This window comes from Tenrec ecaudatus, chromosome 4 (genome assembly GCF_050624435.1).
Source record: "Tenrec ecaudatus isolate mTenEca1 chromosome 4, mTenEca1.hap1, whole genome shotgun sequence".
Taxonomy (NCBI): Eukaryota; Metazoa; Chordata; class Mammalia; order Afrosoricida; family Tenrecidae; genus Tenrec; species Tenrec ecaudatus.
This window is the reverse complement of record NC_134533.1, coordinates 203,477,337-203,492,772: the sequence shown is the minus strand read 5'-3', so window position 1 is coordinate 203,492,772 and position 15,436 is coordinate 203,477,337. Positions and strand designations below refer to the sequence as shown.

Genomic DNA, 15,436 nt, shown 5'->3' with positions numbered 1-15,436 from the left:
GGTAGGGGAAAGGAAGTGGGTATTAACAAACCCAGAAACAAGGGAACAAGTGATCCAAACCGGTGGTGAGGAGGGTGTAAGAGGCCTGGCAGGGCTTGATCAAAGGCAACATAACAGAGAGGAACCACTGAAACCCAAATGGAGGCTCAACATGATAGTGGGACAAGAAGAAAGTAAAAAGGAAATAGAGAAAAGAACTAGGAGGCGAATACAGTTATATATGATGATAGGGAAATAGATCTATGATAGGGAATAGATCTATATGTTTAGTATTAAGGTAGCACATGGACATTGGGCCTCCACTCAAGTACTCCCTCAATGAAAGAACACTTTGTTCAATTAAACTGGAATTCCATGATGCTCACCTTCCCGACACAATTGCTGAAGACAAAATGGGTACATAAGCAAATGTGGTGAAGAAAGCTGATGGTGCCACCTATCAAAACATAAGAATCTGGGGTCTTAAAGGCTTGAAGATAAATAAGCGGCTATCTAGCTGAGAAGCAACAAAGCCCACAAGGAAGTACACCAGCCTATGTGAGCACAAGGTGTGATAGGATCAAGTATCAGGCATCAACGAACAAAAAAATCATATCATTGTGAATGAGGGGGAGTACGGAGTGGAGACCCAAAGTCCATCTGTAGGCAACTGGACATCATCCCCTTACAGAAGGGTCGCGAGGAGGAGATGAGCCAGTCAGGGTGCAGTATAGCACCAGCGAAGCATACAATTTTCCTCTAGTTCTTTAATGCTTCCTTTCCTCCACTATCACAATCCCAATTCTACTTTACAAATCCAGCTAGACCAGAGGATATACACTGGTACAGATCAGAGCTAGAAACACAGGGAATCCAGGACAGATGAACCCCTCAGGACCAATGAGAGTAGCCATACCAGGAAGGTAAGGGGAAGGTGGAGTATAAAGGGGGAACGGATCACAATGATCTATATATAACCCCTCCCTGGAGGATCAACAACAGAAAAGTGGGTGAAGGGAGACATCAGATAGTGCAAGACATGACAAAATAAGAGTTTATAAATTATCAAGGATTCGGGGTGGGGGTGAATGAGGAGTTGATACCAAGGGCTCAAGTAGAAAGAAAATGTTTTGAGAATGATGATGGCCACAAATGTACAATGTGATTGACACAATGGATGGTTGGATGGATGGATGGATGGATGGATGGATGGATGGATGGATGGATTGTGATAAGAGTTGTATGATCCCCCAATAAAATAATTTTTAAAAGAAATGTCAACACTACCTAAAGCAATCTACAGATATAATACAATCCCAATCCAAATTTAATCATCACTCTTTAAAGACATGGAAAAAAACAATTACCAAATTAATATAGAAAAGGCAGAGACCCTGGATAAACCAAGCACTACTAAAGAGTAACCACAAAGTGGGAAATCTCACACTTCCTGATCTTCAAAAACAACTACTACATAGTCAAAACAGCCTGCTACTTGTACAGAGACAAATACACAGGCTAACAGGACATAAATGAGAAACCACAGCTGATCTTTGACAAAGGGCCAAAGCAGAGTAAATCAGGAGGTAGTCTCTCAAACAAATGGTACTAGCAAAAGTATTTACCTATTTACACAAATACGAGATAGAGTCCATATCTCATACCATATATAAAAGTAAAACTCAAGATGAACCAAAGACCTAAATGTAAGTCATGAAACTATAAAGAACACCGAGAAAAAAAGACCCAGGACAAACTTAAGAGTTCTAATACATGACATGAACATATTATCTGTCACACAGAAGACAAACTAGATGATTGAGACCAATCTAAAGGTTAAGACATTTATATGTATTAAAAAATTTTACCATAAGAAAACAAGAAAGATGCTAAAAAATTTCTTTTGGCAACAATGTAGCACACTAATATCTACACTTTATAAAAACCTTCAACACATCAATAACAAAAAGATAAAAAATCCAAATAAAAGATGATGTTGTAGTTACATAATCTGTTATCAATTTGAGATTTAAGAGTGAAGGGGTGGACTTTAACCTGTCAATGAGGTTGCAGCTTGATAACCTCATTTGGAGGCAGTACGGCGATAAATAGCTCACTGGAGGAGGGACACGTGCTCGCTCCTTGCGAGACATTCCTATTGAGAAGACATATGGAGCTACGCGGGAGCCCTGGAGCTGGAGGAGCCACATGGAGAGCCCTGCTAGCGCAGAGATATTTCCACTGTCACTGGATTCACAAGACTTTCCACCCACTGGCCTGTGATCTTCCTGGATTTGGCATCATTTCATGTATTTCGTGACTCTGGAGAGGAATATACAGATTGAATCAGACATATGAGCTAATTTTGAACTTATGGACTTGATCTGGACTGGGTTAGGATGTTTTCTCAATATTCAATTGCTTTTGTATATAAAGCTGTTTCTTATACACGTGTCTATGAATTTGTTTCTCTAGTCCACCTGAACTAATACAGATGGGCAGAGGACATGAGCAGATACTTCACCAAAGAAGATATTCATGTGGCCAACAAACAGGAAAAAAGACTCAAAATCATTAGCCATTAATGAAAATGCAAACCCACTGCCACTGAGTCAATTCTGACTCACATGTAAATCTAACTAATAATGAGATATCATCTCACCCCAGTAATAAGAGTAATTTATTGTTCAGAAAACAATAAGTGCTGACAAGGATGCAGTGAAACTAGAACACTCATACACTGCTGGCAAGACTTTAAATGGTGCAACCACTGTGTAAAATAGTATGGTGCTGCTTCATTGGTGCTCCTGGTCAAATCATCTTCAATCATTTTTATAAATTTAATTATGACAATTATAATAACAATAAATACCAGCAATGTCACTGGCAATTCCTTCCACAGTGCACATACATTCCAAATGGTATATTCTATATCAGTAAATTTATGTTAGCTAAGAAGGGTCTTAAAAAGGATTAGCCTACACTATTATTTTCTAGCAGGTTTTTGTCTAGTTGGCTCTGTTCATATCTAGGATGTTTACTTTTTACTTTCTAAGAGCTTTAAGTTATCAGTCTAATTGTGCAGCCCTGAGGGACACAGATTATATTCTTGGCATCTTATTATCTGGTGGAAGGCATGGTAAGACCTATGGAAAGATAGTAGCCATGCTAAAGAAAAGTGTGATCAAGCTCCAGAGGAATACATACAGGCTTTACCAGTCAATAAAAACTACTGTGTACATGCTGAATTTTTTCAGCACATTTTTATGCCATTTTTGTGGTAAAATTAGGTGCCTCAGCTGATATTCAGGCTGGCTTATACTGGAGTATATACAGTAATTGGTAAAAACAGAGCCATTTAAGAAGTAATTAAAGTTAAACATAAAGCAACAACTTAAATAACTCTCATCTACCCAGCAAGTTGTCCACAAAGTTTAAAGGCATACAATGGTTATAAGGTAGCAAATATAATAAAAACAATATTCATAGTCCAAGGATTTCCTCTCTACTTCGGGATTCTGTTCTGTGATCTTGGGGCAGTTGTCTGCTTCCGACTGGGTGGACTGAAGTTTAAATTTGTCAGTGAACTAGGTATTACATGCCTTCTTTAACTGGGGGAAGTGAGTCCAAGTTTTAACTTCCTGTAATTTAATGGCACCTGGGTCATGCGATCTTTCTCATGGACGTAAAGCAGTCTTTTAGCAGGTGTCCTTTCCTTTTGATATGAATGGTTCCCTGGAACAAGAGCAGGCCAAGTTGGGGGCTTAAGTTACTAAAAGCTCCTTTGAATTGTGAAATATTCTTTAGAATATTGTGGTAGCTACATAATCTGCTGTCAACTTGAGACTATTAAGAGTGAAGGGGTGGGGTTTAGCCTGTCAATCAGGTCGCAGCATGATGACCTCATTTGGAGGTGTGAAGGAGATAAATAGCTCATTGGAGGCCAGACTGATGAAGTCTCTGCTACACATTCCAGTTGACAAGCCTGATGGAACTACACTGATGCAGCCAGAGCCCTGGAGCTGGAAGAATCACATGGGAAACTGAGATGCTTCCACTGTCACTGGATTAACAAGATTTTCTACCCACTGGCCTGTGATCTTCCTGCATTCAGCAGCATGGCATGTGTTGTGTGAATCTGAAGAGGAATTTATAGATTGGTACTGGACATATGGGCTAATATCAGACTTATGAACTTGATCTGGACTGAGCTGGGATGTTTTTTCAATATACAATTACTCTTTACATAAAACTTTCTTACACACCTATGAATGAGTCTCCCTAGATTTGTTTCTCTGTCTACCCAGACTAACACAAATACTGAATATACATAGCAGTGGAGGTGACAGTTATGAGAATAAGCATTAGACAAGCATTTATATAACACTGCCTTCAAGAACAATGAAAATGATTACTAATTTCCCCTATACACAATTTTCAATGTGATACTTGGAGTCTTTAGAAGCAAATGATAGCTAGAGAAGACAATGAAAAATATATCCAAAAGGAGTAACTGTTATTCCTAGAGACAATTTTTAAAATCATTTTATTGGGGTTCGTACAATTCTTATCACAATCCATATATACATCCATTGTGTCGAGCACATTTGTACATTTGTTGCCTTCATTCTCAAAACATTTGCTTTCTACTTGAGCCCTTAACATCAGCTCCTCATTTTTCTTCCTTCCTCCCCCTATGAGCCCTTCATAATTCATAAATTATTATTATTTTGTCATATCTCACACTGTCCGACATCTCTCTTCACCCACTTTTCTGTTGTTCATCTCCCAGGGAGGCGGTTTATGTAGATTCTTGCAATTGGTTCCCCCTTTCTACCCCACCTTCCTTTCACCCTCCAGGTATTGCCACTCACCACGGGGTCTGAAGGGATCATCTGTCCTCGATTCCCTGTGTTTCCAGTTGCTATCGGTACCAGTGTACATCCTCTGGTCTAGCCAGATTTATAAGGTAGAATTGGGATCATGATAGTGGGTGAGGGGGGAAGGAAGCATTTAAGAACTAGAAGAAAGTTATATGTTTCATCGTTACTACTCTGCACCCTGACTGGCCCATTTCCTCCCCACAACCCTTCAGTAAGGGGGTGTACAGTTGCCTACAGATGAGCTTTGAGTCTCCACTCTGAACTCACCCTCATTTACAACGATATGATTTGTTCTTCTTTGATGCCTGATACCTGATCCCTTCAACACCTTGTGGTCACGCAGACTGGTGTGCTTCTTCCATGTGAGCTTTGTTGCTTCGGAGCTAAATGGCCGCTTGTTTACTTTCAAGCCCCTAAAGACAATTTTTTAAAAGAACACAATACTCTGGGCAAAAATGGTCTCACTAGTGTATCTGGGCCATGGTCTGACTCAAAAGTGGGTTTCTAGGTTAAGACTCAAGGTTCAAAAGAACAGCTAATATCAATGACCTGGGTGGGCTACCCCAACTTCCACAAATACCAGAAATCTTGATCGTGAGCCAGGGGGCAGTTTAGAAACATTAACAATATTAGGCAAGTGGGCCGAAATGATCCTAGAAATCTTGGCACTAAGGTCTTGTTGCAGGGAAACAGGTTCCACACACACATCTGTTTACACAAGCAAAATCAGAACTGTTTTCCTGTGCCTCGGCTAGAGAGACATTCTTAACACTTCAAATTGTCTATTAGTAAACATAACAAAGTTCACTTAAGGTATAAAACTGTTTCTAGGGAGATTTAGCAGGAAACTAATGTCATTCTATTCGGTAAAAGCATAGCTCATATTTCAGACACTTTTCCAGCTATGGTATTTATAACTTTGCTAAATTTACTAACAAAGAGCTTTAATTATAATGTGATAATCTTAAGACATAATACCATAGAGTCTGGAATTAGTACGAATATGACAACATTAAGTTTCTAAACATCTGAATAAGTAATAAAAATATCCAGGGGTGGAAACAAAAACATTCTCCAGCTAAACCATTGATTTTTATGATGTTAGGTTTCTCTTTTAATAATGTGACCAAGTTGGTGATTAAAAATTTAAAATAATAAAATTATTACATATGATGCACTTGTTTAATATCAGGGAAAAGCATAAGAAGAAACACTAACGTAAGATTTTAACAAAGAAAATCAGGCACTTTTCTTGGTTGGATAATATATTTAATGTGACATGCAACCTAGTAAAGAAGCCCTTTAGCATTTTTTTCTTTGTTAAACAGAATAAAAATTATTCTGTGACTTTTCATATAGCTTCAAACCATCAGGAATTTATCATGAGTCAGCGAGAAATAATACCTAAGATGTTGAAAGTAAAAACTTGAGCATTTGCATTTTTTGCTGTTCTTTCTTTCTCCTTAAGCCATGGCACTACAGAGTCTAACCTCATCTTCAAGGCATATTACAGAAGATTTAATTCTTCAAACTAGGAATAACCCCTCCCCAGAAGAATGTACTATAGAGGACAGCACTGAAGATACAGCCTGGGGTTTGTGGCAGGTCTGCCCAGACCACAGGGGAGCAAACTAAGAGGGAGGGAGGAGGAGAAGAGACAGTGAGACAGAGAGAGAGGACTGGCCCACAGGGCTACAGGAAACAGCACTGGAGACACAGTGTGGGACGTGTGTCCAGTCTGACTCCCGCATATGGGAATGAAACACAAAAGGAGTGTGACAGAGCAGCAAGGGGAGCAAAGCAATGAAGTACCCGAGGAATCCCGAAAATAGACCTCAGAATCAGGAGGCAGGGCACGACGTTTCACCAGATCCAATTGGAAAACAACCAGAGGGTCAGCAGACAGACCTGAAACTATTTATAGCAGGGGTTCTCAACCTGTGGGTCGCAACCCCTTTGGGAGTCAACGAACCTTTCACAGGGGTCGCTCAATTCATAACAATACCAAAATTAAAGTTACGAAGTATGAACGAAAATAATTTTATGGTTGGGGGTCACCACAACAGGAGGAACTGTATTAAAGGGTCGTGACATTAGGAAGGTTGAGAACCAATGATTTATAGGCTTTTTTTTTCCTTTTTCTCTTTTTTTATCCTTCTTTCTTTGTTCTTTTTCTCATATCTATTCATATAGGATAGGCAGGATAACCAACCCCGAGGGGAAAACAATGGGGCCAATGGCTGCTGGGGGGAGGGGGAGACATGGGAGAGGAAGAGGTGGGAGAAAGGGATTGAGGAGCCAACAAAAACCAGGGACAAGGGAACAATAAGAAATCTAAAATCGATGGAAAGGAGGGCATAGAATGCCTGATGGGGTTTGATCAGTCCAATGTGACTGAGAGAAAATATTGAGTAAAATGAAGGTCAAATATGATAGTGGGACAGGAGGAAAGTAGAAATAGAGGAAAGAACTAGGAGGCAAAAGATTTTTATAAAGGTATAAATACAGGCATGCACATGTGTAAATATATTAATATATAAAGATAGAGATAAAAGACTAGTACCTATATATCTAAAAGTTAAGTATTAAAGGTAGCAGATGGGTATTGGGTCTCTACTCAAATACACCCTAAAAGCAAGAAGACTTTGTTCTAATAACCTGGAATTTTTGTGATACTTACCTTTGGGACACGATCGCTGAAGGCAAAATGGGTGCATAAGCAAATGTGGTAAAGAGAGCAGATGGTGCCCGGCTGTTAAAAGATATAGCACCTGAGGTCTTAAAGGCTTGAAGTTAAACAAGCGGCCATCTAACAGGGAAGCAATAAAGCCCACATGGAAGAAGCACATCAGCCTGTGTGATCATTAGATATCAGGCATTAGAAGACCCAAAACAAACAATCGTACCAATATATATGATGGGGGTTGGAGACCCAAAACCCATCTGTAGACAATTGGGCATCCCCAGGGTGCAGCATAGCACCAACGGAACACACAACATTCCTCTAGTTCTTTAATGCTTCCTGTCCCTACCCCACCCCCAACTACATGACCCCAGTTCTACCTTACAAATCAGCTAGACCACAAGCATGTATACTGGTACAGATAAGAGCTCTCGACACATAGAATCCAGGGCAGATAAACCCCTCAGGAATAGTAATGGGAGTAGCAATACCATGAGGGTAGGGTGTGTGTGTGGGGCGGGGGGGAGGGTGGAGAATGGGGAAACCAACTATAATGATCGATATATAACATCCCCCACCCCTGGGGGATGAACAACAGAAACATGGGTGAAGGGAGAAAGTGGATTTGTGAAATATGAAAATAATAATAATTTATAATTTATCAGGGGTTCACGAGGATGGGAGGGTTGGGGAGGAAGGGAGAAAAAGAAGAGCTGATATCAAGAGCTCACGCAGAAAGAAAATGCTCTGCAAATGATGATGGACACATATGTACAAATGCGTTTGATACAATGATGTGTGGACTGTTATAAGAACTGTAAGAGCCACCGATAAAATGATTGATAAAATGATTGATTGATTTTTTAAACAATAAAAGAAAATTCGGTTACCCTACTAGTAAGAAACCCAACTCTTTGTTTATATGCTATTCAACACAAAAGTTTCTGAAAATCTCAAAAATTAAACCATTAAACTTTAGCCAGACAGATAAAAACTTTGGACATGTCCAACAGTCCCTTTTAATAAGCTTTTTTAAACAAGGTCTTTGCTGTGTACTGTAATATTATAGGCCTTTAAATGGTAAAAGTGAACACATGGATTAGCACACATATATATACATTTTCTCTTTAGAAGGAGACTTGGTGGCACAGTGATCAAGCTGTCAACCAATAAGCCAGTGGCTGGAACCTCAGCAACTCCAGAAATTAAAATACAGGGCCATCAGTCCCTACAAAGATAGACAATTATGGAAGCTTCACTAGTCAAAAGAGATGCAAAGAGAATGGGTCTGCTTCGGTTTTCACCACAGTGTACAAAGTAAATAAACTTCCAATTTAATAAATTCTAAAAGGGTGTATAAAGATTCAGTATCAGTAAATTATCAAAGATCTTGGAAATTCTTTTAAGGCTGCAAACTCTAACACATCATTACTGTTGAAAAGAGATATGCTGTTTCCTGGAAGAAAGAAAAGCAATGAAAAAAATCGAAGGCTCGGGGATCAGTCCACAGAACGAATGGACCACATGTACTAAGACCAGAACTAGATGGCGGTCAGCTACCATAGGCAACTGCTCTGAAAGGAACTGAATTAAAAGGTCCTGGATAGAATGGGAGAAAGACGTGGAATAAAACTCAAAATCCTGAAAGAGATCAGACATGCTGGTCAGATGGAGACTGGTGGGACCCCTAGGACTTTATCTTAAGGTCCTTGGCTACCCTTCCGATCTAAAAATGAACTCATTCCTGTGGCTCAATTTTCAGCAAAACAACAGGCAGGTCTACATGAGAAAGAACACTATGATGTGGGCACACCTTAGGGTAATCAATCGTTTGAGTTCAAGGGAGCAGCGTTTATCCAAGGACAAAGTCAAAAGGGTTAAGAGAAGAGGAGAAATGGAGACAGGAAGCACGGCGAGGAGCTGGGATTGTTGGTGTCACATTGACAGGATTGCAATGGAGGAGATGAAACAGAATGGTGTACGGATCATGGGATATAAAATGGATGATCTGCTCCACAAATCTTCACCCAATTCACAGAGAAAGTTAAAAAGAAAAATTTCATTTAGACCTCTCAGCATGTCCCAGATTTTCCCTAATATAACTTTGAGTCCTTTGAATGTTATCAACTGGTTTTGGAAAGCCTGTAGTCTCTGCTCAATTGACCAAATCACTGATATGAACATAAGTTTACGTTTCTGGCCAGATGTGGAGGCATTTCTCTAGGCAATTTCTGATGAGTCCATTGGCTTCTTAGAGTCCCTTTACAGTAGAAGGATAGGAAGACCACCCCCCCCCTCCAAGTTCTGATAACTACAGGAAGGCAACAGCATATTTTTGTTTGTCTTGAATGGTCTTTACGTAGTTTAGAAGAGGCTTTTCAAAAACCTTTTCTGGAGTTACATGACTGTAGAGTCCGGGAGCAGCAAGACCTTTACCAACTTCTTTCTCTTCTGGCTCACACTCAAAGACAAGAATTGGTCACCCCAACCACTCACACATGTGGAAGTCTCCAGAGGATTTAGAAGGGTGAAATACAGCCTTTCCCCATTCCCTTGGTAAGCAACTGCGTTTTTGCTTTAACAGGACCTACGCATACCAAAGCTCTAGGTTTGTCCTATGTCTCTTTTCCCCCATCCCCCAGAACTATGAGTTTTACTTTCAAACAAAAATATCACTTTTTGCTGACATAAAATGCATTCTATCATATCTAACTTAAGTTTCTCAAGAAAGACTTTACTTCCAAGGTTGTTGTAAACAGAAAAGACCTTTGTCAAAAATAGTTTATCTCACTAGTTCCTGACGTTGTAAGAGAGCCCTGGCGGTGTCAAGGTTATGACTGGACTGGCTAACTACAAGGCAAGCAGTTTGAAAGCCCCAGTCGCTGCACAGGAGAAAGACTGGACTTTCTACTCCTGTAAACAGTTGCAGTCTTGGAAACCCACGAGGGAGTCGCTATGGGTTAGCACCAACTTCAGGCCAGTGAGTTTGTTTTTTTTTAAATATCATTAAGACTTACCTAAATCATAAGCACTTATTTATCATTAAGACAAATCAGAGTCCATACCTTGAGGAAATATTATCATCTAATTTAATAATACTGTATTTTCATAATTCTTTTACATGTTTTGCAGAATTTTGTACCAAAAGCAATTGAGACCAATTTGTTTCTTTTTAAGATTTTGTTATACCAATCAAAATGATTATCTTTTCAGTGTACTTTACAAATGTGTATTAACATTTCTCAGAGTAACCCTTGAAAACCTCACTCATAAGAAAGCTTTATTTGGGGAAGAGACTTAAAGTAACCTCATGCGAAAGCTGGGGCGTGAGGGGGTGGTGGAACCCAAATCAAATGCTCTCCCTGATTAAAACTCCAGCCCTCAGGCAGAATCCATCTCATCCACGCTTCCAGTTGTCCCCCCACAGACCCTGTCCAAGGGAATGCCGTCTTGAGAATCACACCCTCATTAGATTTCTCAAGTTAAATAACAGACTTACAAAGTCTCTGTTTTTCCTTATGATTTTCTATGTTATGGCAATCGGTAGCATAAAACTCTTAAAAACCGCACAAAACAAGGCAACACATACATAGACACAAAATAGCAACATAATTTCAAAGCATTTTGATATTAAGTTAAGCCAATTAATCTTACAATTAAATTTCAATTAAGCCACTCATCTTAAAATGACCAGTCATCTCCCTTGGATTGAGTTTGAGAACCCGTGTTTCAAACCTAGACAAGTAGCCCTTGCTTTCAAGGTGGTCAGTGACTTTATAAAGAATCCCAACACTCACTGCATGAAACAGCAATGGGGCAAGTCGCATTTACACAGAGAAACCCCTGGAAAACTGGAGCGGTCCAACCTGGGCTTTGTCGTTGTTGCTGTCTACCATCCAGTCTGTTCTGACCATGGAGATCTTATTTACAAATAAGGGAAACACTGCCCAGTCCTGCGCCATCCCCACACGTAACAGGAAAGGACAGCAGACACATGCTCTTAATGCACAACAATCCATGCTTACTCTTCATTAATACAGAAAGAGAGAGCCCTTACCAGAGTTCAGCTCATGCAATTTCTCTTAAAAATTTTAAATCAGCAGATATAACAAGCACTCCTAGAGGTGCTAAAACAATCTTCAGACATATACAAGAGTTGCATCTTAGATCAAAAACAGTCTCGCCTATACAACTTGCCTATAGCAACAGCAACTGCTGACAAACAGAAGGTGTTCTAAGGATGTCTGAAGAGTTCTCAGAGAGAAAAACCCAAAGTAAGTTTGTACAAAATGAAACAAAGACAAGAGGAAATCAGAATCCCCCAATAATCTCAAAGAGCGCTACATAAAAAGATGAAGCTCAAGATTAAAGAGGTTATTTACCTGACAGAGTGGCAACTCCTAAAAATTCATTCAGAGGAGACTTCAAACAGCGCTCTGTGGAACTGAAGTCCAGTCCTAAGTTCTCAGGAGTGGTTGTAAGCTACACTACACTTTCCATACCCATTCCTGACACCAAGCACTGTCATACAGAAACATCAGAGCCCGCGTAGAGTAAAAACAATAGCCCCCGTTCCGCTGAACAATGAAGAAGAAAATATTGTGTAAAACAGAAACTAAAAGTCACAAAATCATAAGTGGCTGAAAGACTATCAGGGGAATGGAAAGGGGGACAATTAAAAGTGGAGATTTAGTAGGAACAGGTAGATAATATATAAGGAAATGCCAAACTCACTGAAGTAGACACCGACTCACAGCAACCCTGTAGGACAGAGAAGAACTGCCCCTGTGAATTTCTGAGACTGTCACTCTTTACCAGAGTAGAAAGCCCCGTCTTTCTCCCACACAGCGGCTGACTGATGGTTTCGAACTGGTGGCCTTGCAGTTAGCCATCTAACACATAACCACTACGCCGCCAAGGTTCCTAAATAACATCTATGTGGAATTATATGATGGACTAAGGGTACATAACTATATGTGTGCTTCAGTTTATTAAAGAATGTTCACAGGACAATGGTAGAACGTAACTTTTCATGTGACTTGCTATAAAAATTGTTTTTTAAATCACGTCGGTTCCTGGAGGTTCCATATATGTGTAAGAAAGAGCTTTATCTACAAGAGCAACTAAATATTGAGAAAACATCCCAGTCCAGTCCAGATCAAGTCCATAAGTCCAAATATAGCTCATGTGTCCTATACCAATCTATAAAGTCCTCTTCTGACTCACAAAACGCATGCAATGATGCCAAATGCAGGAAGATCACAGGTCAGTAGGTGGAAAGCCTTAGGGATCCAGTGGCGGTGTAAGCATTTCCACACTGGTGTGGGTCTCCACGTGGCTCCTCTGGCTCCAGGGCTCTAGCGTAGCTTCATGTGTCTTGTCAGCAGAATGTCTCTCAGGGAGTGCATGAGTGTCCTACCTCCAGCAAGCTATTTATCTCCTTAGCGCCTCCAAATGAGGTCATCAAGCTGCGATCTGACAGGCTAGACTCCACTCCTCCACAAGTTGACACAAGATTATACAACTACCACACTATACATTGTGATATCCAGTAACTTCCAAGCCCCAGAAAAAAAGAATGTCTCCTTTAATGTATGTGGTTAGGTCAGCATCAAGGTTAGAAAAACTGCTGTTAGAAAAAGCAGTTTTTAAACTCAACATGGACTCTAGAATTACCTCAAAGCTTTAAAATAGATGAGGAAGGGGAGTGGGGTAAAAAGGAGCTGATATCAAGGAGTTCAAGAAGGAAGAAAATGTTCTGAAACTAATTGTGGCAGCAATTGTACAATGCTGCTTGACACAACTGAAATATGGAAGGTTATGATGTCCGGATTAGCTCCTAATAAAATGGTTTGGGGAAGAAAAAAAGTTTTCAAATGGAGCCAAGTCTTTACCTTCAGACTGCTCTGTTTGCACACACCAGGTGCCTCTGATTTTTAAGCTCTCATGTTTATATTTAACATAGTTATTTGAATGCTCTTATCAGCTATTGCCAAGAGTCCTGATAGTGCATTGATTGAAGCATTCAGTGGCTGGCAGGCAGGTTGGCGGTTAGACCCCATCAGTAACTCTGCGAGAGAAAGAGGCAGCAGTCTGTTTGGGTCAAGTCTTACAGCCTTAGAAACTCTATGGGGAAGTTCTACTGTGTCCTGAAAGTTGAACGTGAACTGTAACCAACTCAATGGCAATGGGTTTTTTATGTATCTGCTATTATCACACATAAATCTAGCTCACGTGTGACTCTTCTATGGACTATTTTATCTGGATTATGGGTCCTCTCTTTTCCTTCTTTGCTTGTCTAGCTACTTTTTTATTATGTGCCCAACAATTGTGTATAAAAGACAATAAGCGAGGCTCACGATGGCTGCCTCCGCTCCCTGCCGGGAGTCAGGTCAGCCGTGACACGCTTCTCCTCCTTGTCTGAAGCCTGGAGGAATTCGCCCGGTCCTACCGTTTGCAGCCGTGCAGTGTGTCCTTGTAGGACAGACGAGAGCAATGGCAGGCGCGCTCCCTTGGGGATTAGGCAGGAGCCTTTGGGGCTGGGTGCCCTTAGCCTGCAGAAGCTTTTCTCTGGGGGTTCCAGGATTGTCCCGCGTAAGAGTCACCCTCCCACCCCCTAAAGTCGTCGATCGTTGGAATGAGAGGAGGTCCTTGTTCGGGGTGTATGATAACATTGGGATCCTGGGTGACTTTGAGAAACACCCCAAAGAACTGATCAAGGGCCCCAGATGGCTTCGAGGTTGGAAGGGGAATGAATTGCAATGTTGTATCAGAAAGAGGAAAATGGTTGGGAATCGAATGTACCTTGATGACCTGCACAAGCTTAACAAACGCATCGTTACCTTTACAAACATTTTAATCGGCACGGAAAATACCGGTAGAAGAGAAAACGGAACTATGGAAGTGTACATTTCTATCACCTTGAATAAGGCAATAGTACATTTCTTTATGAAGGAAGAAAGGTGTGTGTTTTCTGCAATAAAAGGGGTTTTGTTTGAAATTGCATATCCACAAAAAAAAAAAAAGACAATAAACTTAGGTAAGTAGCATAAAGTCAACTCGATGGCCTTTAGGTTTTTTATTACTTAGCTCCAGAAAAGAGTATGGGCCCATTCTTTCAGTAGATCACTAGGCTGGGAGACCAAATAAATCTAATGAGTATGCTGGGTTTTGCTTTGCTTCAAAGTTAATTTCATTTTAGTTCACCAAGGCTTCACAGATGTACTATACAAAACTTTCTTGAGCAAGATTTGCTACATGAACCCCAGCCCAGCTAAACCCACAGATCTCTTTATGTCTCACAAACCACAGGTTTGTTCTCTCTCTCTCTCTCTCTCTCTCTCTCTCTCTCTCTCTCTCTCTCTCTCTCTCTCTCTCTCTCTCTCTCTCTCAATTCTTGTCTCTCTACTACTATTAACACCACCACCCACACCACTAAAACCTGCCTCCACCACCACCACGACCACCCACCACTACCTAGCCAACCTTTTAAGATCCAGGGCTGCCCTTGGGAAATTACTTTTTACCTGGTTTCCCTGGCCCAGTCTTCAGTGAGCCTCTGCTCTGCAATGGGTGAAGGCCCTGTACACCTCAGCGCTCCTTACCTGTCCTCCACCAGTTGAGTTATCAGAGCATCCACTTTATGGCCACCCTGTAAACCTGGAGAGGAAAAGGAAATCCTCTCCCTCTCCACTTCCTGGCCCTGCTTCTAACCTGGTGCACTGACTCCCACCCCCAGGGAAGAGTCCACGAGTCTTGAGGCTTGCCTCTCACTCCTGTCACCCTGCCCTCAGCCTCTGGTACAACCCTCACCCACCCCAGCCCCGCCCCGCTGCAAGCTGGCTCAGGGAAAACAAATGCAGGCAGGTGCTCTCGTGCTGGGACTGGGACT

The 15,436-nt window shown here is 40.9% G+C and overlaps 1 pseudogene; it reads left to right on the top strand.

Moving 5' to 3' along the window:
* The first annotated feature begins 13,897 nt into the window (after positions 1-13,897).
* LOC142447301 (large ribosomal subunit protein mL51 pseudogene) lies at positions 13,898-14,535 on the top strand (annotated as a pseudogene).
* The last annotated feature ends 901 nt before the right edge of the window (positions 14,536-15,436 follow it).